At 39.6% G+C, this 27,843-nt stretch overlaps 1 long non-coding RNA gene and 1 other non-coding gene across 2 annotated transcripts in view; one reads left to right on the top strand and one right to left on the bottom strand.

Annotated features, from left to right (window-relative positions):
- Positions 1–2,885: 2,885 nt before the first annotated feature.
- LOC122553243 overlaps positions 2,886–27,843 on the bottom strand; it is a 35,291-nt gene continuing 10,333 nt past the window's right edge. The window contains exons 2-3 of the long non-coding RNA XR_006312660.1: positions 9,287–9,451; positions 2,886–3,052 (exon numbers count right to left, since the gene is read on the bottom strand). This is a non-coding gene — a long non-coding RNA (uncharacterized LOC122553243). The remainder of the gene's footprint in view (positions 3,053–9,286; positions 9,452–27,843) is intronic.
- On the top strand, positions 23,350–23,509 carry LOC122553289. Its single transcript, XR_006312670.1, has one exon. It is a non-coding gene; the product is annotated as a U1 spliceosomal RNA (small nuclear RNA).

The raw sequence follows: 27,843 nt of genomic DNA, 5'->3' as shown, positions 1-27,843 counted from the left end.
ATGAATTCCATTTGTTTGTTTTTCCATTTGGGATGAACAAAATGAATCAACCAAATTCAGTCCATTTGAATTAGTTTTGGGGTATGAGGTGAGAGGAGCATTGAAATTAATTAAGGAAAAATTGGGAGTCAGAATTCAAAGACCACATACTTGGACTAAGTGTCAAATTTTAGGGAACAATTAAATGGAGTGGGATAGTTGACTCGACAGAATTTAAAAATACAGTATCACAGCATACAATGAAACAGGAAGCAGACAAGAAATCAAAAATGCACAATTTTGCTACTGGAGATTAGAGTTACTTCCAGTGATAGGTGGAAGTTAAAAGTAGATGTTATCAAATCAAAAGGAGATTGAATGAGGTGAATTATTTAATAAGGACTTCAGATAGAAAGAAATCTCAGAGCATGTCATGTGAATATGCTCAAAAAGTATTTTGATAGGGAAGGAAAGCAAAAAGAGAATGTGTTACTGGTTACAACACAAAGTGCTGGCAGGTGGGACTAGATTGGGTTGGGATATCTGGTCAGCATGGACAGGTTGGACCGAAGGCTCTGTTTCCATGCTGTACATCTCTATGACTCTATGAAGAACCATGTTCAGAAGATTTTAAATTAGACATTTCTCAAATTAAATTGGACAATTAGGAAGTTCTCAAAACTCAGAATAAATTGTTGAATTACCTTCCAGAGGAAAATCAAAATGATCTGAAAGAGTTATTGCTATCGCATGGGGAGATATGTGGGAATAAGCTGGGAAGTACTAATTTAATTATGCATGATATAGATACAGAATATGCTGTTCCAGTTAAGCAACATTCTTATAGACTTAACCCTCTAAAGTTGGCACAGGTTCAAAAAGATTAAATGCACACTCCAAGACACCATAATCAAAGTGAGGTACAGCAACTGAAACTCACCCATAGTAATAGTGCCAAAACTAGATGGTACCCAACAGTTATGTGTTGACTATCGCAAAGTCAATGCAGTTACAAAGTCTGATTCATATCGGATTCCATGTTTGGAAGACTGTATTGAGAAGGTGGGACAAGCAACTTATTTCTAAGTTGGACTTGCTCACTGGATATTGGCAGATACCTTTATCCAAAAGAGTGAAAACAATTTTGGCTTTTGCAACACCAAATGAGCTATACCAATTTAAAGCCATGCCATTTGTTATAAAAAATAGGACAGCCACATTTCAAAGACTAACCAAGAAAGTCATTGCTGGATTACTCAATTGAATGGTATACATCGATGACCTGGTGACTTTTAGTTACGTATGGAAGGAACATTTGCAGCATTTATCGAAATTATCTGATCAACTTTGGGAGGCAGACTTGGTGATAAACCTGGCTAAGAGTGAACTCGCCAAAGCCCAAGTCACATTCCTGGGCCATGTTATCAGACATGGACAGATGGCCCCACGGAAATGCGAAAACAAAAGTTATTAGGAAGTTTCCCATACCATCAATGAAGAGAGCAGTACTACGATTCCTGGGATCGAATGGGTTTTATCAGAAATTCATACCAAATTTTAGCAATGTGTCTGCTCCACTCACTGAATTACAGAAGGAGTGCAAGAGGTTTCAGTGGACAGCAGACTGTCAGACGGCATTTGACAGTCTGAAAGCTGTGTCAACCACTGCCCCAGTATTAGCCACACCTAATTACGGAAAGCTATTGAGGGTGGCTATTGATGCGAACGTTATGGGTGTTGTACTCTTACACCACATCAACGAAAAGATAGAAAGACCTATTGGATATTTCTTTTGGAAATTGAATATTCAACAGAAATATTCCACAACTGAGAAGGTGACCTTAAGGTTGGTGTTGGCATTACAACATTTCAGCATTTATATTGACAGCAACGTGTCTGAGACAATTACATATAATTATCATAACCCATTAAAGATTTTGGAGAAATTTAAGGACAAAAATTCCAGATTCTTTAGATGGAGCTTATTACTGCAGCCATTTAATTTGAAAATTAAACATGTGGCAGAATGACAAAATGTGATTGTCAATGCGTTGTCAAGACTTGGATGAGATTTTGGTGGCAGGAGTAAACGGACTGAAATGGAATGTAATACTGAATGTTTGCATACTTAAAGTAAAAAATAATATATATTATAGTGCACTAATGCTAAGTAAGACTAAGAGATTTTAAAATGAAGCCATCTTTGTATTTTGACGGTTCCTTTTTTTAAAGGGGAAGGTGTGACAATGCTGTCACTTTAAAAAGGTTATTTTGTCCTTGGTTTTTTTGAAAAGAGGTCATAAAGGTAGAAGTACTGAGGAGTCTAGGAAGCTTATCAGTTTAACAATAGAAGGGGAGCGGCCAGTTCTCACAATTCAGGTTTTTTCTTGTCTTTTTTTTAGCAGTAGCAGTCACAAGATGTTGGAGTCCAGAAGGGTTGCAAGCTTCTGTAAAGGATTCCTCCGACTTTCTCTGAAACCTCTCTCTAGATGTTGTTCTTTCCTGCCTGTAAGAATCTATGTTTGAGGTGACAATGCCAAATGTTATCATCCACTGTCCCACTCGAAGCCATGAAAAAAATACCCCTCCCACTTGACCCCTCTCCTAACCATGCAATCTATGTTTGAATTTACCTTTTTTGCCAAGGGGTGTGTTTATAGAATGTTACTGTATTGGAACAGTTAATTGGTGATAGTCACTGTACCGTCAGATCCCAGATTACACCTGGCTAGATAGATCATAATTCTTTTCTCAGTTTGATTATCATAGTGGTCAGTCACTGAGCAGATTCAAATGAGACTCCTAATGGAATTTAACAAAAATGCATAAGTTTATCACATAAAAAAGGGAATGCTTATTTACATATACATATATATACACACACACATGTATTTACTCACCTTCCAGGGGTGGAGACAGCCAGACCTGCAGGAGACACCTGGACTCAGACAGTGGATAAAGACAAGGTGAGGTTCAAGGTTTTCATTCACTTTCCAAAGCAGAAACAGCCAGACCTGCAGGAGACACCTCTTCTTGGGGCCATTCAGCTGCTGGGCTGGTTGTGAACAAAAGTCTAAGCGTGACAACAAAGCCAACTGTAAATACGTTGGTTCCTGGGAAACTGTTGTTAGACAGCGAGTGTAAATAGCCTAAAACTTTAAAAAAGCTTTAAGTTATAAAGAGTTGCTACTTAGATTTCAGTAAGGCACACTCTCGAAGGAGAAGTAAAGTTAAATCAAGGCGAAGTAGATTAAAATAATAAAGTAAACTGAATGAAAATTAAGTTAACGTAAGTGTAGTTAAGGTATAAATAAGCTTTTACAGTAATATTGTGCTTATTCTAAGGGTAATACATTGCTTTTAGTGTTACACAATGGCAAGTCATCTGGGTCAAGTAGAGAGTACATCCTATAGTATATGTGAAATCATGGGCATACCATATGTCCCAGAAAAACACATTTGCAGGAAGTTTCACCAGTTACATAAACTTGACTTTCGGAATGTCAGCAATTGCCTGAGTCATTGTTGTGCAACTGTGTGGCAGAGAACAACATGGATGTTACTTATAGATAAGTGGTCACATTGTCGATTAGAAGCATACAGCCAGAGAGGGACTGGGTGACTGTCTGGCAATCTGAGAACCAGGCAGTTTGTGTATGAGTCCTCTGAGTCTATTCTGCTTGATAATCAGTATTTCATTTCAGAAACGGCTGAGGGCAAGGTTTACTCAGGGAACTGCATTTGAAGCCAAGTCCCTGACATGACCAGCATCTCAACTGCGTGAGGGGAAAGATTGAAATGGCAACATTGATAGAGGATTCCATAGTCAGGGAATCAGACAGGCATTTGTGCAGCATGAAACATGACTCCAGGTTGGGATGTTACCTCTCTGGTACTAGGGTCAAAGCTGCCATAGTGAAGCCACAGGATGTCCTCCTGGTGGAGGGGGTTCAGCCAGAAGCTGTGGTCCACATTGAAACCAGTGACACAGGTAGGAAGAGGGATGAGGTCCTGGCAACATATTTCAGGGTGTTGGGAAGGAAATTAAAAAGCAGGACCTCATGAGCAGGATTACTCCCAGTGTCACACGCTAGTAAGCAGAAGAATGGGTGGATTGATTAAATAAACTCGTGGCTAGAGAACTGGTGTGGTGGGGGTGGTTGACGGCGTTACCAGGTTTCTGAGGCTTTGGGACAGGTTCTGGGCCATTTACCAGCTGGAGAGGTTATACCTTAACAAGACCTGGGACTGCTGTCCTCACTGGGTGGTTTACTAGTGCTGTGTGGATGCTAGCTTTGTCAGAGAGAGGGGAACCGAGGGAGTATTTCAAATTAGAAGGAAGTAAAATTTGTAACAGGAAGTTGAAAAACTGCTACAGAGATTGTTCTATCTCTAAATAATGGATGTTGGCGATTATGGTGAAGCGTGGTTAGGAGAGGGTTCATGTAGGAGGGGGATTTTTTCATGGAATGCCTTGGCTTCAAGCGGGACAGTGGATGACCACATTTGGCATTGTCACCTCAAATGATGGGGTCTAGGGATGGTGGAGCATGGGGTTCGATGGGCAGGTGAAGACTCATGTAGATAAGTTGTTTGCAGAGGTGTAAATCCTCTGGCGTTCATTTTTAGGGCTATCACAAAGGGAAAATGAATGTTAGGGACTTCACCAATACATGCAGGCAGAGGCTAGAAACCACTGGCGGAAAAACGTTCATTGCTATCTATCATTTTGCTGCAACCATAAGTGTGCAATGGGGAAGAAAATGTATGTGCTGACACTCAGTGTGGATGGGTTAAGTGTCTGGACTTGTGAGAGGGTGATTCTGCAAAACACACCCATGTAAGGACCTTTAAAGAAAAATGAACATTACACACATACCTATGCACTGCACAGGACACAGACCTGCAGGGTCCCTATGTGATCCAGTAGGTTATTTCCTCTTCCACTAGCTGTTCCATTTCCATATCAATAATCACAACCAAGAGATACTTTGTGAACTTGCCACAGTGTAGTGATTTGGGTAGTTTCTGTTGCATAACATTGTGAATCATTGGACAAGGTTCAGGCCAACTTTACATCAACCTACACTTGTGACTGAAAATCTTGGTTGGCACAGCAACAGATTCCCACGTTCTCAAGAAGAATCATTGAACTCAATACTTTAACTCGCTTTCTCTCTCCACAGATGCTGTGAGACAGGTTGAGTTTCTCCAGAACTTTATTTCAGATTTCTAGCAACAACCTGGATCATGTGCTTTAAAGGTTATGAAGTAAAATAATAAACACTAAATCCATCAAATAATCATCTTTCAATTTGAGAAATGGAACAAGTACTTTGCTGTTTTAAAGTAAAAATCTTGTGAAAATAACTTGCATCTATAAACTATCCAATGATTGGAGAAAAAAGGTAGCATTTTAGACAATCTGTCAGGGTGATCTATATCAATTCATTTTCATCGTAATCTGCAGATCATGCTACTGTTAGTTTTTTAATGGCATAGAAATCCATTAGTCTGAAAATCTTTTCTCCTGATTCAATTATAGGATATATTAATGTTAATCTACATTTTACAGTGCTCTCTGAAGACAAAATTAACATGTTTACAATGTATATGAAAAGAAAGCTCTTTCATTTACGTAATGTCTTTTGTGATGTCCCAAATAACCTTCTGGACAACTGTGTAGCTCAAAGGCATCTGATACTGCCATCATCAAAGTCATAAAGATATCTTGTGCGACTGTGGCCACAGTAAACTATCCCTCATCCTCATTTTCAATTAGTCTGTAATCTTTGAGGTGGCTGATCGCACCATTCTCCTCTACCTATCACCTGTCCTATATCTCTTTATGTGGTTTGGTGTCAATTATTTAGTAATCAATGGTGCTATTTAAATGCAAATTGTCATTGAAGTGATGTGATTGTTGTAATATATGAAATGTGGCAGCTACTTTGCAGGGATCGCACAAACAGCAATGAGATAATGACCAGACATTCTGATTTTTTTCATGATGTTAGTTGAGGGATAACACGGCCAAGACACCTGGGACAACTCACCTGGCCTCCTTCAAATAGTGCCCAGTGTGACAATGCTAGTCCTTTAACAAGGTTATGTTGTCCTTGGTTATTTTTCAAAAGGGTTCATAAAGACAGAGATTCTGGTATGTCTGGGTTATCTACTTAAAGAAGCTTTTAAGTGTTTTCTTTTAAACACTTTTTTTAAAAAAACACTTGTACAATGCAAGGGGAGTGGCCAGTTCTCCCAGTTCAGGGTTTGGTTTTAGCAAGCTGTTTTGTTTGCAGCAGCTGGTCAAGTTTTAGCTGGGAACACAGAGAAGCTGCTGGGGAACCAAAGAAGCAGTTCCATACTAATCCTCTCTCTCTCTCTTTCTCTATCTTTCTCTCTGTAATCTCTCTCGTATAAGAACCTGTGTTTGAATTTACCTTTTTGCCATGGGTGTTTATGGGATGTTGCAAGTATTTGGAACAGCATCACTCAGTTGCGATAGAGTCAGTTGAGTTTTCAAATAGTAATAGTGGGTAGCACAGTGGCACAGTGGTTAGCATTGCTGCCTCACAGCGCCAGAGACCCAGGTTCAATTCCCACCTTAGGTGACTGACTGTGTGGAGTTTGCACATTCTCCCCGTGTCTGCGTGGGTTTCCACCGGGTGTTCCAGTTTCCTCCCACAGTCCAAAAATGTGCAGGTTAGGTGAGTTGGCCATGCTAAATTGCCCGTAGTGTTAGGTGTAGGGGAATGGGTCTGGGTGGGTTGCGCTTCGGTGGGTTGGTGTGGACTTGTTGGGCCGAAGGGCCTGTTTCCACACTGTAAGTAATCTAATCTAATGTTATTATAAATTCATTTGTGTGTAAATAAACTGCATCACTCCTGAAATATCCACTCTACACCTGCTTAAAATGCTAGAAAAGTTAGGGTCTGGGTTACCTTCTTGAAATGTTTTGAGGAGTCTAGCTTGGTCCATAACACTGGAAAACTTTTATGACACCCTGAGATGGTACGCAGAATCTCAGTTCATGTCTTCTCTTAAAGCTTGCTGACTCTCACTATCTAAGCTTTGATCTGCAGAAGCGCAATTTGAATGAAGTAGTCATAGTGGGTTGAGGTATCACTAAAATACTAAGCCAATGAAATCAAATCCTAATTGTTTTGGATATTAGGACAAAAATTTGAGAGAAAAAAAAATGTTAGATATGAAAATGGAATTCAATCTAAGAAATTTCACTGTTCCATTGAATTCTAATTAAATGTAACAACCTACTACTCCGTATCACTTCCCTTTGTAAGTCTGACTCAAGATCAGTTCAAATTGATTTTAAAATACAATAAATCAACTATATTTAGTTCCTTCAGCTTCTGAGATGCAATGAGATTCATCCCCAGTTGACCTACAGAAAAGGCTTTTCATTTAAATACTTATTGTTATTATAAATTGTAGTTGTGATTTAGGGGTAATTGGCTGGCAATTGCAAAATAAATTTTATTAGACTTTGCAATAAGTTTTTCAACATTAGTATTCAATACTTTGCTCGGTGATTGTTAGGCCTGAAATATGCCTTTATTTGTTGCGAGATCCATTAAAGTTTCAATCAATAGTTAGAACAGTGGCAGATGTCTCATGTTGAATGATTAAAATCAATTTCACAAGCCACTCCTTCCACCCTGTGACACTGTGCACAGTCCTCTGTACAATCTGTCTTCAATCTGTCCCTCTTGCTGAAAGCTTTCACTATGGCTGATTCAAAGCAAGCTGCAGTAATTTGCCAATCTGTATCCGTCCTGACCCAAATGCTCCAGTACTACAAAAACTTTTAACGTAATTGAAGTGACATATATAAAGTCTGTGGATAGCTTTCTTTACATAGCTGAGAGAAAGTCTTAAAAGTGACTCTTTTAATTAAGCAATGATTACATTTGTGGGAAGATGTTAAAGCCATAGGAATATTTGTTGTTGTTTATAATTGAACATGGTGCCATTTGAAAAATGGTGATTAAGGAGTTAAAAATGTGCTTAGATGGCATTAGTGCCAATTTGCAAAGACACGTAATCTTTCCATACTTGAGGATGAACAGAAAGCACTTACATTATGCATCTTCACAAGGTGAGGCTATCCCATACACTTTAGATCCAATTAAGTACTTTTTAAAATGAGACACTGCTGTAATGTAGAAATACGGCAGTCAACTTTGTACATTGCAAGTTCCTACTAATATAAACAAGGCAAATACCAGATACACAATTCTTTAAAAATAAGATGTTAGTTGAAAGACAAACATTGAAGGACAGCATAGAACTCCTGATTTCCTTTGCATTAGTCTGATGGGACATTTTACATCCACCTGAGAGGGCAAATGGTATCTAAAGTTTAATGTCACATATGAAAGACAGTATGTCCAACAATACAGCACTGTCACTTTACTTCATGTGTCAGCCTAGATTGTTGTCAGATTTCTGGAATCAATCTTGAAGCTACAACTTTCTAATTCTGTGATAAGGTTGACCAAGACTGATACCTTAATAGCTCACTGGCCATTTAAGCAGTGAATAAATCCTAATTGAATAGGTGCAAGTTAAATTGTCACAACTCATCCATGCCAACCAGATATCCTAAATTAATCTATTCCCATTTGCCAGCATTTGGCCCATATCCAAAACGTTGCCCCTCACTTTTAAATTTTTCCCCTCTCACCTTAAACCTATGCCCTCTAGTTTTGGTCTCCCCTACCCTGGGAAAAAGATCTTGACTATTCATCCTATCCATGTCCCTCGCAATTTTATAGAACTTTATAAGGTCAACCCTCAGCCTCCGAAGCTCCAGGGAAAATAACCCCAGCCTAATTCAGCCTCTCCCTACAGGTCAAACTCTCAACCGTGGGCAACATTCTTGTAAATCATTTCTGAACCCTTTTAAGTTTAACAACAGCATTTCTTTAGCTCTCCTATTTCTCATCCTCTTTGACTGAGCCAATGAATATTCCATATCCCTTCTTGACCATCTAATCTACCTCTCCTGCCAACTTCAACAACTTATGGAGAGTTACTCCAAGGTTCAATCTGAAGGCCTGGAATAAGGTGAGAATTAAGTATTAATGAAGGGGAGGAATTGAGATCAGGCAAAGGTGAACAAACATGCCAAGCAGGATCATTTTTATTTCTATGCATTTTAATGAATAAGTACATGCATCAGAATCCAGGATCTCCAGAAACTCTCCTGCAAGTTGGCTTCAGGAACAGCAGTATAGGATTTGTCACCTGTAGACTCAATCATGTGGATTAGAGTTGGGCCTACCCGCTGTGTTGCGTGATTAAGCATCTCTTGCCACGCTGAATCAAACTGACGTTCTTTGTCTTCCAGTAGCCTCTGTTCAGTCAGAGCAATGGTCTCTTTGGCCGCTCACACCACCTCAGTGGCTCGTTGAAAATCTTGGGTCACTTTCTGGGCCTCCAGCTGTGCCTGAGAGGAAGCAGATTAAAGAGAAAACTTATTTCAGGTGTAGCACTACCATGTTCTCATCGGACATGCTGAAGGGTCTGATTCTGTGCTGTATAATTCTGAGTCTATAACTGTAAAGCGCAGTGTTTAGACAACAAATCTACCTTGTCAATGCTCATTCATCCTATGCAGGCACTAGTCTTGACCTGTCATCAGACTTTATCATTAATGCTGTAGATATGCTTCTCTGAATGCTAAGGCTGTAGAATATGCAACACATTTTGATTGGGAGAAAGTGAGGACTGCAGATGCTGGAGATCAGAGTCGAGAGTGTGGTGTTGGAAAAGCACAGCAGGTCAGGCAACATCCGAGGTGCAGGAAAATCAACGTTTCAGGCATAAGCTCTTCATCAGGAATGAAGAGAATAGATGTTTTGGGCATAAGCCCTTCATCAGGAATGAAGAGAATGGACGTTTTGGGCATAACATCAATTCTCCTGCTTTTCAGATGCTGCCTGACCTGCTGTGCTTTTCCAGCACCACACTGTCAACACATTTTGGTTGGTCATAAGGAAAAGTTACCCTAAGTGGTACAAGTGGTGATATTGTAATTTAAAAATCCACAGGGTTTACATCACTTTGTGCATACAATTGTCCCTGCATTGTATCACTGTCCACGACGTTGCTAAAATTGAGTTAAGGGTGACATTTAAAAGTGACTTTTAAAATCAGTAGAAAAAGAAATGTGAAGCAAGTATTAAGAACAAGTTTCAATATGAAGCTCGTATCAATCAGGCAGGGAATATGCACCACTGTAAATTTTGCATCTGTATTGAATATTGTTTTGGGCTCCTTGTCACTGATTTCTCCTGTAAAAAGATCCCCTATAACCCACAAGAACTGCAGCAACAAGATCCCTCACATCTATCAGATACTATGATCTCACAAGTATTCTGATTTCATATTTCTTTCAGCCTTTAGCAGGTTGACTGATAAGTATTCTACCTGTAAACAGACTCAAATTACATGAATCAACAGAATCCAACTTTAGTGAATCACATAAATTTCACATTGCTGTTTATAACAGGAAACAAATTGTACCAATCCATTCTCCTTAAAGGAGTATGCTTACTTCAGAGATGAGCAACCTGGTATTATTTCAGATCATATGTCAATGTTTCATCCTTTGTCTCTGACCTCATGGAAATAAAAAGATATTCTGACCTCAAAACACCTCAAAAACAAAAATGTTTCTAGTGGTGAATGGATTGATAAGCGATGAGAAGAATTTTGAGGTTTTTATGTCATCAGAATTCATTGAGCTGAGAACTACCCCATTATATTTTGCCAACTTAGAGAAGGGTAGAGGAAGTTTACCAGAATTATACAAGAGTTCAGTTATGTGAAAACGGCAGCATAATGGGAATAGTACTGGGCCAGTAGTCTGGACTAATATTGATGACTATTGGTGATAAATCCAAATTCACCATTGTGACTAATTGAATTTAAATTGAATTAATTAACAAATCTGAAATATTATGCCAAGCTCATTAATAAATTATCATTAAAACCACCTTGTTCATTAAGTGCCCTTTTAAGGAAGGAAATCTGCTATTTTTAAAAAAATACACTTCACTGTCTGAAAGTGAGCACTATTAAACTAGTTTTTGATGTCAGATTAATTTAATTCTCAGTATACCACGTTGGTATTTGAAACTACGTTCCCCAGAAAATTAGCTAGGGCACGAGACTAGTCACATTGTCATTACACTACTGCCCCAATTATTATTTTACCTACTCTGGCCGACACAAAACTCCAGACCAGCAGCAATACAATTGTCTCAACTTCTCTCATAAATGGCCTAGCAAGTGTGATGATGTTGTGGCTTTAAGAGGTGTGTTTTGTCTGGTTTCATTTAGAGAGAGAGATTGGGAGACAGGCGCTGAGCAGTCTATGAGAAGATAAACAACTTCTGAATTCTTGGGTTTTTTTTAAAGCTGGAACAATAGAAGCAGCCTGAATGGGTAGGGTCGATATCCATAGGGATTTTTAGTTTTCTTTGTTTCCAGCAGCAGTTACTGTTGGGATCTTGAAGAAGAAGCTATTTTTCCCTTCCCTCAATTACAGCCAAAAACTAAGGTTCTCCTCCTGACCTACTGGATTGTGTATGAGACAAAATCTGTTTTCTGAATCTGCCTTTTGCCAAGGATGTGTTTATGATATGTTATTATGTAGGAACAGTTAATTAGTAATTATGACTGTATGTATTATTCTGTTAAGTTTTCCAGTAAAGTTATTTCAAGTTCTTCTTTCTTTTGTTGTATTTTAACTATAGTGTTTGAATAAATTGTGTTTTGCTTAATACCAAGTCATTTGATCAATCATATTGCACCTGGATCACAGCACCTAACATTTAGCTTTAAAATAAGAAAAATTTAGGGCCTGGGCTACCTCCTTAATAGATTTTGTGGGACTCTGGTCTGGTCCATAACACAAGTAACTCATCTGCAAGAGAATAAAACTGGATGGATAACACAGCATCAAACTCGGCATGAGAAATGACAAAGACATACCCTACTGAGTCAGTTCTGACAGACTCTCCTCATTAACATTCAGTGATTATGCCAGCATTGGGAGAACTGTCCTGCTGTCCCTCAAGCAGCTGCTTGACATAATCATATTCACCAAATCATATGTTACAGCCAACAGTCTCCTTATTCCTGATGAAGGGCTTTTGCCCGAAACGTCGATTTCGAAGCTCCTTGGATGCTGCCTGAACTGCTGTGGTCTTCCAGCACTACTAATCCAGAATCCTCTATTACCATGCCGAGGGACATCCAGTCCCACCAATAGTTCAGACCTACCAGAGGTGGCAGTATGTGGTATACCATTGGAAGAGAGTGGTGCTGGAAATCTTCATCAATCACTCCAGACCCAATGAAGTCTCCTGGCATCAGGTCAAATAAGGACAAGAAATCTCCTTACTAATTACCCTCAGTTCCTCCACCTTCAATCTTTTAATTCATTCATGGGATGTCTGTGTCACTGGCTAGGCAAGCATTTATTCCCATTTCTAACTGCCCTGCAACTAAACAGTTTGCTTGGCCATTTCAGAAATCAATTAAGAGTCAAACACATTGGGTCTGGAATAAATTTATGCCAGACCAGATAAGAACAATGGTTTTCATTCCCTAAAGGATATTAGTGAACTAGATGGGTTTTAATTACAATCAACAATGATTATACAGTTTCATGTTGAAGAATGTAATGAGAGTAGCCATGGTATAGAGTGCATTTTTGTGACAGGACATCAATGACCATGATATAGAGTGATTCAGTTGTACTGCTACTGACTGAGCTATCCAGCTTCTAAAGTTAAAAATCACAAAACACCAAGTTATAGTCCAACAGGTTTATTTGGAATCACTAGCTTTTAGGGCACAGTTCCTTCATCAGGTAGCTACCTTTTGCCAAGGATGTGCCAAGGATTTTGCTACCTGATGAAGGAGCAGCACTCTGAAAGCTAGTGCTTTGAAATAAACCTGTTGGACTATAACTTGGTGTTTTGTGATTTTTAACTTTGTCCACCCCATTTCAGCACCAGCTCCTCCACATCACAACTTCTGAAGGACATTACTGCCGTACTAAGCTGAAGGCAGCTGGTGAGAAAACCAAGAAAAGGGAATATTTTGATCTTATTCTCACCAATCTACCTGCAACAGATGCATAAATCCATAACAGTATCAGTAGGAGTGAGTACTGCACAGTCCTTGTGGAGATGAAGTCCTATCTTCATACTGAGGACATGCTCCAATATGTATGGTGGAATTACAACTTTGCTGAATGAGGCTGATTCAGATCAAATCCAGCACCTCCAAGCTGGACATTAAAGAGGTGCTTTGGACCTTCAGCAGCAGCAGCAGGATTGTATTTAACCACAAACTGTGAAATCGTACGTGAAATATCTCTCACTTCATCATTTTCATCAAGCCAGGGGCCCAATCCTTGATTACTGAGTAGCATCGGAAAGTATACTGGGAAGAGCAGCAGAAAAAGCTAAAATGATATGCCAAAACAGGTGATGCTACAATATAGCACTGCTACCTGGAAATGATCCCTATGTTTGAAATCTTTTAAAGGGCATAAAGATTCTGCCTATTTGATCAAGTGACCAGAAGCTTGGGCAAAGAAGTAGGGTTTCAGGAGTATCCTAAAGCAAGAGAGAGGTGAAGAGGCAGAACAACTTAAGGCAGAAATTCCAGAGCAGAATATTCAAATGACTGAATGCATGGCCAGCAATATGGGCAAAAGAGGTAGAGGGTGCCAGACAGGCTAAAATCAGAGGAATGCAGTTATAAGAGAGATACTTGGGTGAGAGAAGGTTAAGGATGTAGGGACGGGCAAGGCCATATAGTGGTTTGAACATGGGGAGAGAAATGTCTAAAATCAGGTCATTACTGCACTACAAGCTCCAGGAGTAACCAAAAGTACAGTGACTCGAAGCTGCTTGAGAAACATAAAAGGAAAATGTTCTATTATATGTACTTTATAATTGATTGTTTTTGCTTTATAATTGATTACTAATTTGTCATTCCCATAAAACCTTTTTTTCTGAGGCATCAAACATCTCAAAAGCATGCATTCCCTACATTTTTATTAACAGTTTATTATGGTATAAGCAAGTGGGTGCAAGCTAAGCCTTTAGATAGATAATAAAATGATTTTTCGGGGCTCTGATTTAAAATTTTCTTTAAGGAACACACAATTCACCTTCATCATAGCTCCCAATTTGGTTCAAAGGTAACAGATGGTCTGGTTGCTCAAGTGGGCAACTGTTTGACTCTTAATCAGAGTGAGTAAGTGGAGGAAACTAGCGTTAAATGTCATCCAAACTCATTTGCTTTTCTTGACCAGTTTTAGTCAGTTCCAGCCTGTCTGCTGCAATCAATGGAATATTAGGCAACACAAAGCGTTCCTCCTCACTGGGGGCAGAGGAGTGGAAGGAAGAAATAAAATCAGCTCCTGATGTCTGATTATAGCAACCCATGGAGAGTCCTCATAGACAGGCTCAACTGTCCCATCCTAGTGCAGAAACAAAATGAATGCTGGAAGGTAGCTTTTCAGTAGGCAAACATTTTGCCTAAATGCTAACTCAGACTCATCTTTCTGCATGTTGGAAAACTTGTGATGGTCTCCAACTGGAAATTCAGATTACTGTTAACCAGAAACAAACAGGCATTGGTGTCATTGGACTGAAAGCTGCACTAGAGTATAGAAACAGAATACAGAGCTGACATTCATGACCCTGTGCCACTGGAGCTCAGAACAAAGTACAGGCCATTCTGCTATAACATGCCTTTCATTAACACAAATTCACTATAGCACCATTGACAAACTGAGGATTTTGTTTCTACAGGGCGAACATTTAAAGTGTATAATGGTTATAACGCAAATCTGACCCCATCAGTTTAAATGATGCTGCAATTACATGATTTTCTTATGACATGGGATTGCATGAGAACAGAACATTATAGCAAAGCTGTCATGAAAATATGAAGGACTAATTTCACTGGATCTAAACCCTTCTTAATTTTGCTCTGACATTCTAAGCAGTGGTAAGAGAGATCTGAATTTTGCAATTAGCAACCTTTTAAATGAGCTGTTAATCTACAGTGATATCCACCCTCTCAGGTGAACATAAAATATACCACAACACCTTCTGATCACGAGTGTTCTCCCCTGCGTCTTACCAATATTTCTCCCAATACAAGCATAATTATAGCACATTAACTAGTTACCATCATACTGCTATTTGTGGGGCCTTTTTGACTGCTCAGATTCCTAAATTACAATAATAACAGCACCTCCAAAATATTTCATTGGCTGTAAAATCTCTTAGGGTGTCCTGAAGTCATGAAAATTGACTTAAAATACATTTTTATCTTTCTTTTATAATAAAACATCATTACAGTATTTCATTTATTGTTAAAGTAGGAAATAACAACAATTCCCAAGTAAATATCCACTTGAGAATTGTATTCAAATCTAGAACTGTCTGGGATGAGGGTCACTGTTAACCATTTAGACTATCAAACTATCAAAACACATTTGAACAACTTCAAGTCCTGGAATGAAATCTATTTCCCAAGCATCGCTACTTACTTTTCTGTGCTTCTTTCAATAGTACCTTGGATTTTTAAATGTCTCCTCTGTTCAACATCTCATGTGAAAGACAACATCTCTGACATTCCCTTGGTAATTGAAGTAATGCTTACTCTATGTGCTCAAGTCTGTGGAGTGAAACTCAGAGGCCAGAGAACCACCAATTGTTAATGGGAAAAGAAGGAAGAATTGGAAGGGTAAACTGATTTGATGCTTCAATAGATAAATGTGCCAATATATATTATATATGATACCAACTCTTTTGAAAGAGTACCCAGTTTCAACCCTGGGTAAGTCAGTAATCTCAGCTTGGACATGGTGACAGCTCCCAATGGATCTGTGTTGAAAGAACACTTCCATGATTCAGTAGAAACATCAATCAAATGAAATTTTCTTTATGCACAATATCCATTGCAGAACTGCATAACTACCACACTTTCAAGCACATTAAATTTGAAGCCATAATTCTTGTTCTCCTGCCAGGCAGTGGTCTAGTCCTGTATTGTACTTAGGAATTTGTAATCAGCTTTACCCCTCTTTCACTCTAAGCTTATCAGAACAGATTTCCAATAGAATTTTTCTCGTTACAAACAACAATAGAATCAAGACTGAATGTGGTTTGAGGATTGAACAGGTGACGCTCACAACAGTTTCTATCATTTCTTGGGGCGATTGGGAGCCATGTCTAGAAAGAGAATTGTAGAGATGTCCAGGGCTGCCCTTGTGCATGAGAATATAAGGTGCATAGTGGTATTGGTTAGAACAGGATATGCTCACAACCACAGGGGGCATTAGGTCTGGTAGGGCAGAAGCTAGAGTCATGGAATGCAATTGGTCTTAATGATGGGAGGACAGATAGTCATGAGGAGCATTGGAACCTGATATGGTTTCTAGCTTCAGGGGGCAAAATGTGGAGGGATTTGGTGAAAATGGGGGAGGAGAGATTCCAGGTTGACAGAAGTGATAGGGTCTATGCTCCATACATTCCTCCTCCTATCTTTCCCCATCAGCTCTACCAGTATTACTTCTATTCCCTTTTGCTTTGCATGCTTATCAAGCCTCCCATTGAATGCATCTATATAATCACTTCAACCATCAACCACCAATGTGGTAATGAGTTCCATATTCTCACCACTCTCTGAGTAAAGAGTTTTCTTATAAAGTCTCTATTTTATATTTGGATGACAATTATATAATGATGACTTTCAGTTTTCTTCTTCTTTCTAAGTAGAAATATTTTATATATATATATGTCAAAACCTTTCTTTAATGTAAAGATCTCTAAGAAGTCTCCCTCAACCTTTTCCAGAGGTCAATTCCAACCTGTTGATCCTTTCTTGATAAGTAGACTCTGAATTTACGGTAATTTTTTTTGCACCTTCTCCAGTATCTCTACCGTTTTTTTTAAATATGGAAATTAAAGTTATAAGCAGTGTTCGAGCAATAGTCTAAACAAGATTTGATACAATTGTATCTTACATCCTTAAAACATCTTTAAAATCCTACACAACTAACAATGGACTATCAAGGAATATTGAACATCCAAACCAAAAAATCATTATATTTATATCATGCTTTTTATGACCTCTTGTCACCTTAAAGCACTTTAAACTCAATTAAGAATTTATTTTCTGCAGGCTATCCACTGTTGTGAAATGGATATGTAGTAGTCATTAAGCTTACAGCAAGCTCTGGCAAATAAGATAATTACCAGAAAATCTGTTTTTGTGTTATTTATTGAAGGATAAATGTTGGCCGGGGCATTGGGAATAACTTCCCGTGCTTTTCTTTGAAAGATTTTTTACATACACTTGAGCAGACATTTCCAAAACATTTCCAAAAGTAATAAAAGAAAACAAAACTTTGAACTTGCATTTGTATAACTTTTGATTGCATCCTTGGGAACTAAGTCACAGGACCACATGAATTCAGACAGAAAATGCAGGTTACTTGGTCTGCACAACAATATCCCATATACAGCTAATGAGATGCACGACCAACTAATTGGTTTGTGGACATGCTCATCAAGAGGAAGAATTTAATCTGGAATTTTTACATTCATTCATGGAACTTGGGCATTGCTGACAAAGGATAGCATTTATTACCCATTCTTAACCCTTCTTGAAATACTGCTGGCATGTATCTGCACCTAGAAAACTGTTAACTGGATACTAAAATTATGACTCTAGCGGCAATGAAAGAATAGCAGTATATTTTCAAGTCAAATGGTGTGTGAGTTGGAGAGGAACTTGGAAACATTGCTGTTCCCATGTGACTGCTACTCTTATTCCTGACTGCAATTGTTTTTTTCCTCCTTTCTTGCAAATGGTCACATCTCAGAGATCCTCCGCATTTTCTTCCCCTTCACGTTGAGGGAGATGAGGTCATGTATTTGAGCAAAGACTATTTCCCCTTCTTCCCTCCCTACTTTATTTTCAGCAGGGATCCCAACTATGCTGCCAGCCTTGTGGGATCCTACCTGTCAAATGACCTTCCAAACTCATTGGGCTAGGGTTTTTGCTGAGATGATCACAGGTACTATGCTGTAGGGCAGCAATGTCAAGGGCTGAATCTCAGTTGAGGAGATCTTTGAAGTGCTGCTTCCAATGGGTGCTCACTCTCTCAGTGTCCTTCATGAGCACCTCTTTATTCTCATCTGTCAGTGAGATAGGCCCTTATTACATTGACGAATCCACATGCTTCAGGGTTCTGGCGAGTTGCCAGATTTCATGCACACTTTCAGCCATCATCTATTCTTCAGTTCACAGGCTTTTAGTTGTACCTCAGCCTCCATTTCTCTGTAGATCTGCTTTCCTTCCCTCATGTTTTGGTGCTACCTCCTGTGCAAGAGCACCTTATGCTTATGATTTAGTAGCTCTTGGACCTTCTGATCATTTTTGTCAAACTAGTCTTGATGGCTCCTACTAAAAAGAGCTACAGTCATCCTATAGGTATTTTTTAAAATGTGGTTTAACAGCAGACTAAGCAGTGTGGATATTCTGTGGTTTCTAGAATGCCGAACAAATGGAAATAATTTATTTGTATCTACACTGTCTTTTCCTGTTGATATCTGAAAGACCTCAACTGGATCATCCCATAATCTTCTAAATTCCAGAAAAGAAATCGGCCTAATTTATATAATCTCTTCTCATAATTTAACCCCTGAATTCCAGGTATCATTCCTGTAAACCTACATTGCATCCCCCCCCCCAAGGCCAACATATTCTTCCTAAGGTGTGGTGTTCACATCTGCTCACAGTACTCCAAATGAGTTCTAACCACGGTTTTGTATAACTGCAGCGCAACCTCTGCATACTTATACTGCAGTCTTCTAAATATAAAGGCCAGCATTCCATTAGTGTTCTTGGTTATTTTTTAAACCAGTCTGTGTCATTTTAAAGATCTATGCGCTTGAACCCCAAGTCTCTTTGGACATGCCTGTAATTAACTTCATCCAATCTTGAAAGTACTCTAATCTATCCAATTTCAGTACAAAATGGATAACCCATACTTGCTTACATTGAACTCCACCTGCCACAGTTTTGCCCATTCTCCTATGCTATCATATCCCCTTGTAATTTTATGCTATCGTCTACAATGCCACCTAACTTTGTGTCATCAACAAGTTTGGATATATGGCTTTCTATTATTCACATAATAAATAATGTACATAATTGCGATCCTAACACTGGCGATGTACGTCTATGTTCTATAAGTTATATATATTAATATACGTCACCCTGTTGTTTGCAGATAGAAAGAGCACGTGCATTTACTGTGCCTGTTTAATCTCAACAACATAGGTAGCATATTAATTTATCCTGGGACGATACTCTGACCAACCAGATTCAACCTGCCTGGTAAAATCTAACTGTTAACTGTCGATCAGCAATAACCAGTGCATTTTCCAAGGCAACATCTCTACCAAAGTTGATTTGCCAACTGATCAGCACTTTTCTCTCATACACCATATATATTGATTTTTCCCTTTTAATTTGGATTCTTTAGAAATGTTCTGAAGAGCATTGGTCACTTGATAAACCTCAACTGGAGTACTGTTGGAGAAGCAAAGATGATACAAGAAAAAAAGACATGTTACTTAGGGTATAGAATGCACGAAGTGGAAGTGTGGTGAAGACAGGTTCAATCAAGGCATTCAAGAGGGACCAGGATGATCCCTTGGATAGAATAATGTGCAAGGATATGGGGAAAAAGAAGGAGATTGGCCATAGGTAATCATGCTCAGTTGAAGAGCACAATGGCCTCCCTCTGTACTGTAAGACTTAGGTGATTCTGTATCTTATCAACAACATTCATTAACATTTATATTTCTCATTTCGTGCCTTCAGAATGTAGCAAGATACATCATAGAAAATGACGCAATTTTAAAATTGACTCACTATTACTAGGTAGGGACAACAAAACCCATCATTAAACATTCTCTTTGTAACTGGACTGTCCCTGTGGGTCACGCAACTCTCAATCCAGTTTTGATATTCAATTATCTCATGGCTGATCTGCACCTCAGGTCAATTCATGTCTTCAGATGCACAATTAAACTGCCCTGTACGGATGGTGTAAAGATTCACAGTATTATTGCAAGGAACAGCAGAGGACTTTTCCTTGAGGTGGCCTGGTCAATGATTTACCTCTCTTGTTAAACTTTTGTGCTCATTACAGTTTGTGGGATCTTGCTAAGTATAAATTTACTGTGACACTAAAAAATGCTTCAAATTTGGCTGCAAATTGCTTTGAATGTGCTGGGGTTCTGAAAGGTGCTGTGTAAATGCAAGTCTTTCTTTTCAAATCTTTCTGATTAATTTCCTGTACTCACTGTGGAACATTTGCAATTATTTGAACTAATCTGCAATTCTCAAGTACTTACAGAGCTTGTGAAAGTATTAAGCAGCTCATCGCCCTTGTTTTCACTTTTGCCAGAGAAGATGTCAGTCCATCTGGGCCATTGCCTTGTGGACATTTACTGCTTTGAGTTTCTTAATCACTCATGCACAGCTGACTGCTACATATGTTATGGACTCCTAAGCCAGCTTGACAGCAGAGGGCAAAAAGAAGCCAAGAGAAATACAAGATGCTGGGAAAATAAGCCTGTAAAGTTTGTAAATGCTTGAAAAAAGCAGCTACTTTCATTCTCAAAAAGAGAAAACTGCACGTGCTGGAAATCGGAAATAAAAACAGAAAGCAATGGAAATATTCATCTTATCTGGCAGCATCAATGCAGAGAGAAACTGAGTTAAAATTTCAGGTCAATGACCTTTCATCCCAATCCAGGAAGGTGCCAAAGAAAGCGCTTTGGCAGAATGGAAGAAAGGAGAGATTAATGACAGAAGAGTTAGTCAGTTAGTATTTACAGGACCAAAGCAAATGGTGATAGGGCAATACATTAAATTGGAGAAGTAAATATAAATTGCTGCTTCACCTGGAAGGTGTGTTGGGGCATTAAGGCAATATGCCAAGGTAATGGAATGTAGCACTGGAGATATTAGAGAAGTGGAATTCAAGTGCTGCAGTGGGAGGGGCAATTTTATTTAGTGGTGGTATCATCTTGGAGGTGATGAAAACAGTGAAGGATAATTCATTAAATACAGAGGCTGTTAGGGCAGTTGATGAAAAAAAAGGAGCGGCATTATTGTGCTTCTGGGATTGAGTAGAAGAGGTGAGAAATAAGTATAGGGAATGGATCAGTCACAGTCAAGTGTCCTGCTGATCATGCTGACTAGGAATGTTTGGTTGAGGAGAAAGGAAGATATATTGGAGGTGCTATTTCAGAAGGTTACATCATTGGAATAAATGGAACAAGAGACAGAGGAGTTGGGCAAATGGAATCGTCAGAGATTGTATAGTACGAGAAAGTGTAGTTAAGGTAACTGTGTGAATCAGCGGGGTTATAAAGAATAGCCTATCCTGAGAAAGGGAGACAGAGGAGTCAAGCAAGGGAATGGAAGGGTTTGAAATAGACCATGTGAAGGTGAGCAAAGAATGGAAAGTGTAGCAAACTTTTCCAGCTGAGGACAAGAGTGGGAATTGGCACTGATACTGTCACCAGAGAAAGACTTGAGAGAGTTGGCCTGAGGAAGAAAGCAATAGTGATGTTCCATGTCCCATAAAATGTAGGATTAGGTAGGACGCATGTGAGTAGCCATCACAAAGTGGGAGGAAGTGGGATGATATAAAAGAGATGTTGTTCAATGTGTGAACAAGTTCAGCCAGGCAGAGGAGAGAGATGATTGAAGGAAACGAGTCACAACTCCATGGAAGGAACCAGGGCAGAGCTCTCAAACAGACCTGATTAAGGATGGAGATGTAGTGAGATTGAAAGTCCACATTGCAAAGGAAACAGCATCAGAAGAACATTGGAAGGTGTGGTTGGGGAGAGATCGGACAAGGGAAGAAAAGAAACTGAAAAAAAAGGAAGAAACCATTCTAGTTGGGAAGGAGCAGGCTGAAACAATGGGCAAAAGTGAGTGCCTTTCCTCACTGCAAGTTTGCTGGCAGGGAACATTTAATCACCTCCATCCAGGTGAAGGCCTTAGACCAAGGATGTCAGCTTGAGAGTAAGGCGGCAATTTAAAATGGCAGGCCACTGGGAGCTTGGGGAACATACATGTAAATTGAATAGAAGTATTCCTAACATAGATTTGAATTGTTGCCAAGAAGCTCATATGTGCTGTACGGCCAGCAGGGGATTCATGTAGAAGCCTTGAAAGTCTTCCTTTTGGCAGTCAGCCAAACACCTGTAAGAATAGCTTGAAGACAGTTGATACATTGAAAGTAAATTAAGACATAATTGATAACGTTTATTAAAAATAGACCTTTTTTCAAGTTGAGAAAAACTTTTCACAGCAAACCTGTTTTGCTAAGCTCCAGACAGCAGTTGAATTTCTTTCAAACTGGATAATAAGTGTACTTTTTCGTAACACAGCAACACAGATACAGAGTTGCATTCTCTTAAAAACAAGTTCCTCTAAGGTTGAAACAAGATACAGAAAGCCTTCAAATTTGTACTGGATTGTAAATATATTTTTTATAAAATATTTGTTTGCATATCCTGAGTTTAAGTGGGGGAACCATACAGCTATTTGTTATCATATAGTATTTTAAAAGGTTTAATCATCTTATAGTTATTTAAATTTAAGTGAAAGTGAGGACTGCAGATGCTAGAGATCAGAGTCAAGATTAGAGTGGTGCTGGAAAAGCACAACAGGTCAGGCAGCATCCAAGAAGCAGGGAAATCGACGTTTCGGGCAAAAGCCCTTCATCAGGAATCATTATTTGAATTTAGTCAATCTTCATACTAATACAGTTAATTAGTAATCTAGAATTGATTCCTGTACTAAAATGCCACTAAAATGTAACCGATAAAAAATTATAGACCTAAATTTAATGCTTTAAAGATTCGATCCACAATAGGAAAGTAAAAGTGTTTATTTTATGTAATCCCTGGGCTATGAACTATCATTTGCACATCTGATCTAGATTTTCCAGTGGCCAGACAGTTGTTATTCCAGCGTCAAGGGGAGTTGTGCACAGAAATCCTGTGGAATTCCCATAATAGCAGACTACAAAGGATTTGCACATGAATTGAAGATTCCACTGGTGTTATAAAGTGGAGGTTGACCCTTCTCTGAGAACTAAAAACAAAGAGCAGTGCTTCACCCTGCAATCTGTAAAAGGTGTGTGAAAAGTGATGTAACCCACTTTTCAGAAACTTCTAGTGAACAGTCTCCACTTTCTCCCAGCAAATTACATGGCAGGGGACATACCATGATCAGTAAGGTGGTTCTCCCAGGACGAGGCTATCCCATTGTACTCTTGGTGTGCTGATGCCTGCGATATCCCCAAATGTGGGATACTCGACTACAAAATTTGTGGTAATGGGGGACTGCATTTGTGCTCTGGGGTGACATGGTGGCTCAGTGGTTAGCACTGCTGCCTCATAGCACCAGGGTCACAGGTTCGATTCTAGCCTCAGGTGACTGTCTGTGGGGAGTTTGCATGTTCTCCCTGTGTCTGCGTGGGTTTTCTCTGGATGCTCCGTTTCCTCCCACAGTCCAAAGATGTGCAGGTCAGGTGAAGTGGCCTTGTTAAATTGCCCATAGTGCTAGGTGCATTAGTCAGAAGGAAATGGGTCTGGGTGGGTTACTCTTCAGAGGGTCGGTGTGGACTGGTTGGACCAAAGGGCCTGTTTCCACACTATAGGGAATTTAATCTAATAAAACTTATAGCGGTTAAATAAATCAACTGACACTCATTTTGAAATCAACAAGTGACAATTTATTTATCTAACTCTAACAGTGAACAAATTAACTAAACTATTAAGAAATCAAATGATTCCCTTCTAACTACTACTAACAATTTCTGAATAAAGCAAGATTCTAATGTATGCTGTTCCAATAAATGCAAGTCCCACTCATCTATAAAAGAAATAGAGTTTAATCTCTCGAAATTACAGCCAGGTTATGTGTCTTCCGGAATGTTCTGTGCCTTCTCCATCGATTCTTCTGTCAGGAATGCCTTTGTTATTTGGACAATGCTTTTTCTAAGACATAGATAAGACTGTGAGAGTCAGTTAAGTAGGGTGTCAAGGTCAAGTGCAGAGCAGGGATCTCGCCTGATCCAAGTTCACCCAGCCATCCTGACCAATCCTGAATGCTATGTCACTTACCTGGCTCCTTTGCACCTTGCACCCTATCCACCTGGCATCCTTCCCCTGGCATCCATCCCTGGCACCTTATCCACCTGGCACGCTACATACCTGGAGCTCTGGCAGCTACCTAGCTGGGATCCTACTTACCTCTGGACCTGGACCTGCTCCAGATGTGACCCATTCCCCACTCCCCTACTTTGCTCTGTTGCCTGTTTATTTCCATAATTCAGCTAAGCAAATATCAGACACCTGGCTGACTGAATGCTCAACAGGGCACCTAGCAATGTGTGTGATTAGCAAGTATTCAAGATATCCTGTTCCACTTAAAGGTAAACAATCTCTCCTTGCAAAGGAAAGCACACTCATTGAAAGGAGGTTGTTGATCACTGCTGGTTGTGAAAATGGCTAAAAAGCAGGAGCCAAATGAATTTATTTCCTGGGAAGAGATTTATGGATGTGTCATTCAGTGATGGAGGTCAGCTGGAGCAGAGAGGTGGTGCTTCCATGGTGGTAAGGTAATGAGAGGGACCAGGAGGCCATAAGAGAGCACTATCAGAAAGAAATGGAAGCAGATGGCCAGGGATGTCAACTGATAGAGCCTAGTCCCTCAAATCTGGTAACAGTGCCACAAAAAGTTCAATGACATGTAATCCAAATCAGCATTGTCAAAGGGCATCTCTGACATGCTACATCACCAACCACACATGTTGTTCAGTTCACCACACTCCATCATTGATCTAGCAGCAGTCCTGAACAGTCTGGATTCAGGCATAATATTCAGTGTTAGGTGCCTTAGTCAGGGGGAAATGGGTCTGAGTGGGTCACTCTTCAGAGGGTCGGTGTGGACTTGTTGGGCCGAAGGGCCTGTTTTCACACTGTTGGGAATCTAATCTAATTAATCATTAACAAACAATCCTGGTCTTTTTCAATATATCATTTCAATTGCATCTCACTGTAAACTTTTGCTATAAATTCTGTGTCTTATGAACTTATAGTCCACAACTACCTGATGAAGGAGCAGCACTCTGAAAGCTGGTGCTTCCAAATAAACCTGTTGGTTTATAACCTGGTGTTGTATGATTTTTTAACTTTGTACACCCAGTCCATCACCGGCACCTCCAAATCATTTTCTCGCCACAGATATCGGCGAGTTTCTCCAGAATTTCCTATTGCTGTTTGTTTGAATACTTTTGCTCTGTTTGACCCTCACAGCAACAAGGTCAGGTACTGACACAGCGCAAACATATGGGGTAGTATAAAGATTATATCAGCACACGGTGGGTCAGCAGTCACAATTGGGCTGCAGCAAGTCTGGTGGAAAAGATCATTTTGGGTGAAAGCCAGGTCCCATGTAGGTTTTCTACAGAGGTCCAAGATGAGAAATTTGACAGGGACAGCATACAGGAGAATACTAATGAACATACACACAAAGATGGAACATGCATTGGAATGCCTACCAGACAGTGTCTAGGCACTGTCAAGGATCATAGACCAGGCCAGTTACAATGTGACACAGAAGAACTTGCTCCATGCCAGCATTTGCTTGCCCAGCTATGAAGCAATGTCTGGTGGGCGCAACCTCAATTTCTACTGCTCTGCAGGCAGAGGCCAGCAAACATCTGTGCTGCAAAAGAAGCAAAGAAATTCAGATGAAAGGCATGAAATCCATGCTTGTTACCATACATACCTAACTTGTGAGCATGCAACCTCACACAACCATCCAGCAAACTATACTTCAACAGATTACCAGGATTACTAAGACACAGCCCAGAGAGTACCAGTGGCTCTCAGTGGTGCAAGAACCTACAGTCCTCTCTCAGGATGACAGTAGTCATTCAAAAACCACTGCCACTTTGCCAGCAACTTTGTGAAAGTGAGCCTACATCTGAAGTGCAAAAAATACATGCCAGGATATCAGGCAGTTGTCTCTATTATCCTGTACTTCTGAAAATGACTTCCTTGCATGGCATTGAAATGTGACATTTAAAATATGGAGTTGTTTGTAAACTATTTCCACAGAAGTTATTTCAGCCAGATCTAACCCTGAACAGATTTTGTAAATCACATCCCTGAATTTTAAGACATTCCAGTCTATTTGAAAGATGAAACATATGTAGACTCCAGCATTCCCAATATATAATTCAACTTTTCTTATTGAATACACTTTTTCTTAGATTAGATTAGTTACAGTGTGGAAACAGGCCCTTCAACCCAACAAGTCCACACCGATCCGCCACCCACCCAGACCCCATTCTCCTACATTTACCCCTTCATCTAACACTACAGGCAATTTAGCAATAACCTGCACATTTTTGGAGAAAACCGGAGCAAACCCACACAGACACGGGGAGAATGTGCAAACTCCACACAGTCAGTCGTCTGAGGCGGGGAATTGAACCCGGGTCTCTGGCGCTGTGAGGCAGCAGTGCTAACTGCTGTGCCACCGTGCCACCCCTTCTTGTATTTTCATATCTTCTGTAGTACATTCCTGTACATTTACAAGAGTTTTGAATATTTAGACTGCTCCTAAATATGTCGATTCAAGATCGAAGAACACAAGAAAATGTAGGGAAAAAGCATGGTTTTTCACAAAACAATACGTAGTACTGCACTGCATGGTCCCTTTAAGAATCCTTGTTTTCATTATTTCTGAAAATCAAATGACGCTCTCAGAATGCAGGATTTTGTCAGAGATTAATATTCACTCAGTACCAATCGAATCACATTACTTATATAATCTATCTCTAATAGAAAATATTTTTAGAAATGACTTTATCTCCTAAAGCTTCATGGGCTAAGACAGACTGGTTTTAAAATGAAGAGGTAAAAATTGAAATTTTGTTATTTAACTAATAAATCCAGTAAAATATTGAGGAGAAACCTCTTCAGCCAGACAATGGTTAGAATGTGGAGCTTTCTACCACCATCAGCTGTTGAGGTAATTAGAACAGATTTATTTAAGGCAGTGTAAAATAAACACATAAGAGAATTAAGGGACATGTTGATAGATGAAGCAGAGTGATAGAAGGCTTGTGCTGCATATAAGCACCGTTGTAGATCAGTTGGGCTGAATGGCCACCACAATGCTGTAATTCTTGGAATTTCTAAACAATTAGTTCAGAGTTGTTGTTATTGTAGGTCTCTGGGTCAGGCGTGACTTGAACTGAGGACCACTGACTCGGACATAGGGATACTACCACTGCACCGCAGGAGCCCCTAATGTAATTGCAAGCAACTAATGAATGCTATGTTTGCTTTAACTCACTTAGAGTCATAGAGGCATTCAAATATACAGCATGGAAACAGACCCTTCGGTCCAACCCGTCCATGCCAACCAGATATCCTAACCCAATTTAGTTCCACCTGCCAGCACCCGGCCCATATCCCTCCAAGCCCTTTCTACTCTTATGCCCAACCAAATGTCTTTTAAATGTTGCAATTGTACCAGCCTCCACCACTTCCTCTGGCAGCTCATTCCATACACGTACCACCCTCTGTGTGAAAAAGTTGCCCCTTAGGTCTCTTTTATATCTTTCCCCTCTCACCCTAAACCTATGCCCTCTACTTCTGGACTCCCCGACTCCAG

This window comes from Chiloscyllium plagiosum, chromosome 9 (genome assembly GCF_004010195.1).
Source record: "Chiloscyllium plagiosum isolate BGI_BamShark_2017 chromosome 9, ASM401019v2, whole genome shotgun sequence".
NCBI lineage: Eukaryota > Metazoa > Chordata > Chondrichthyes > Orectolobiformes > Hemiscylliidae > Chiloscyllium > Chiloscyllium plagiosum.
Note: the sequence above shows the minus strand (reverse complement) of the source record. Positions and strands in the feature narration are given on the sequence as shown.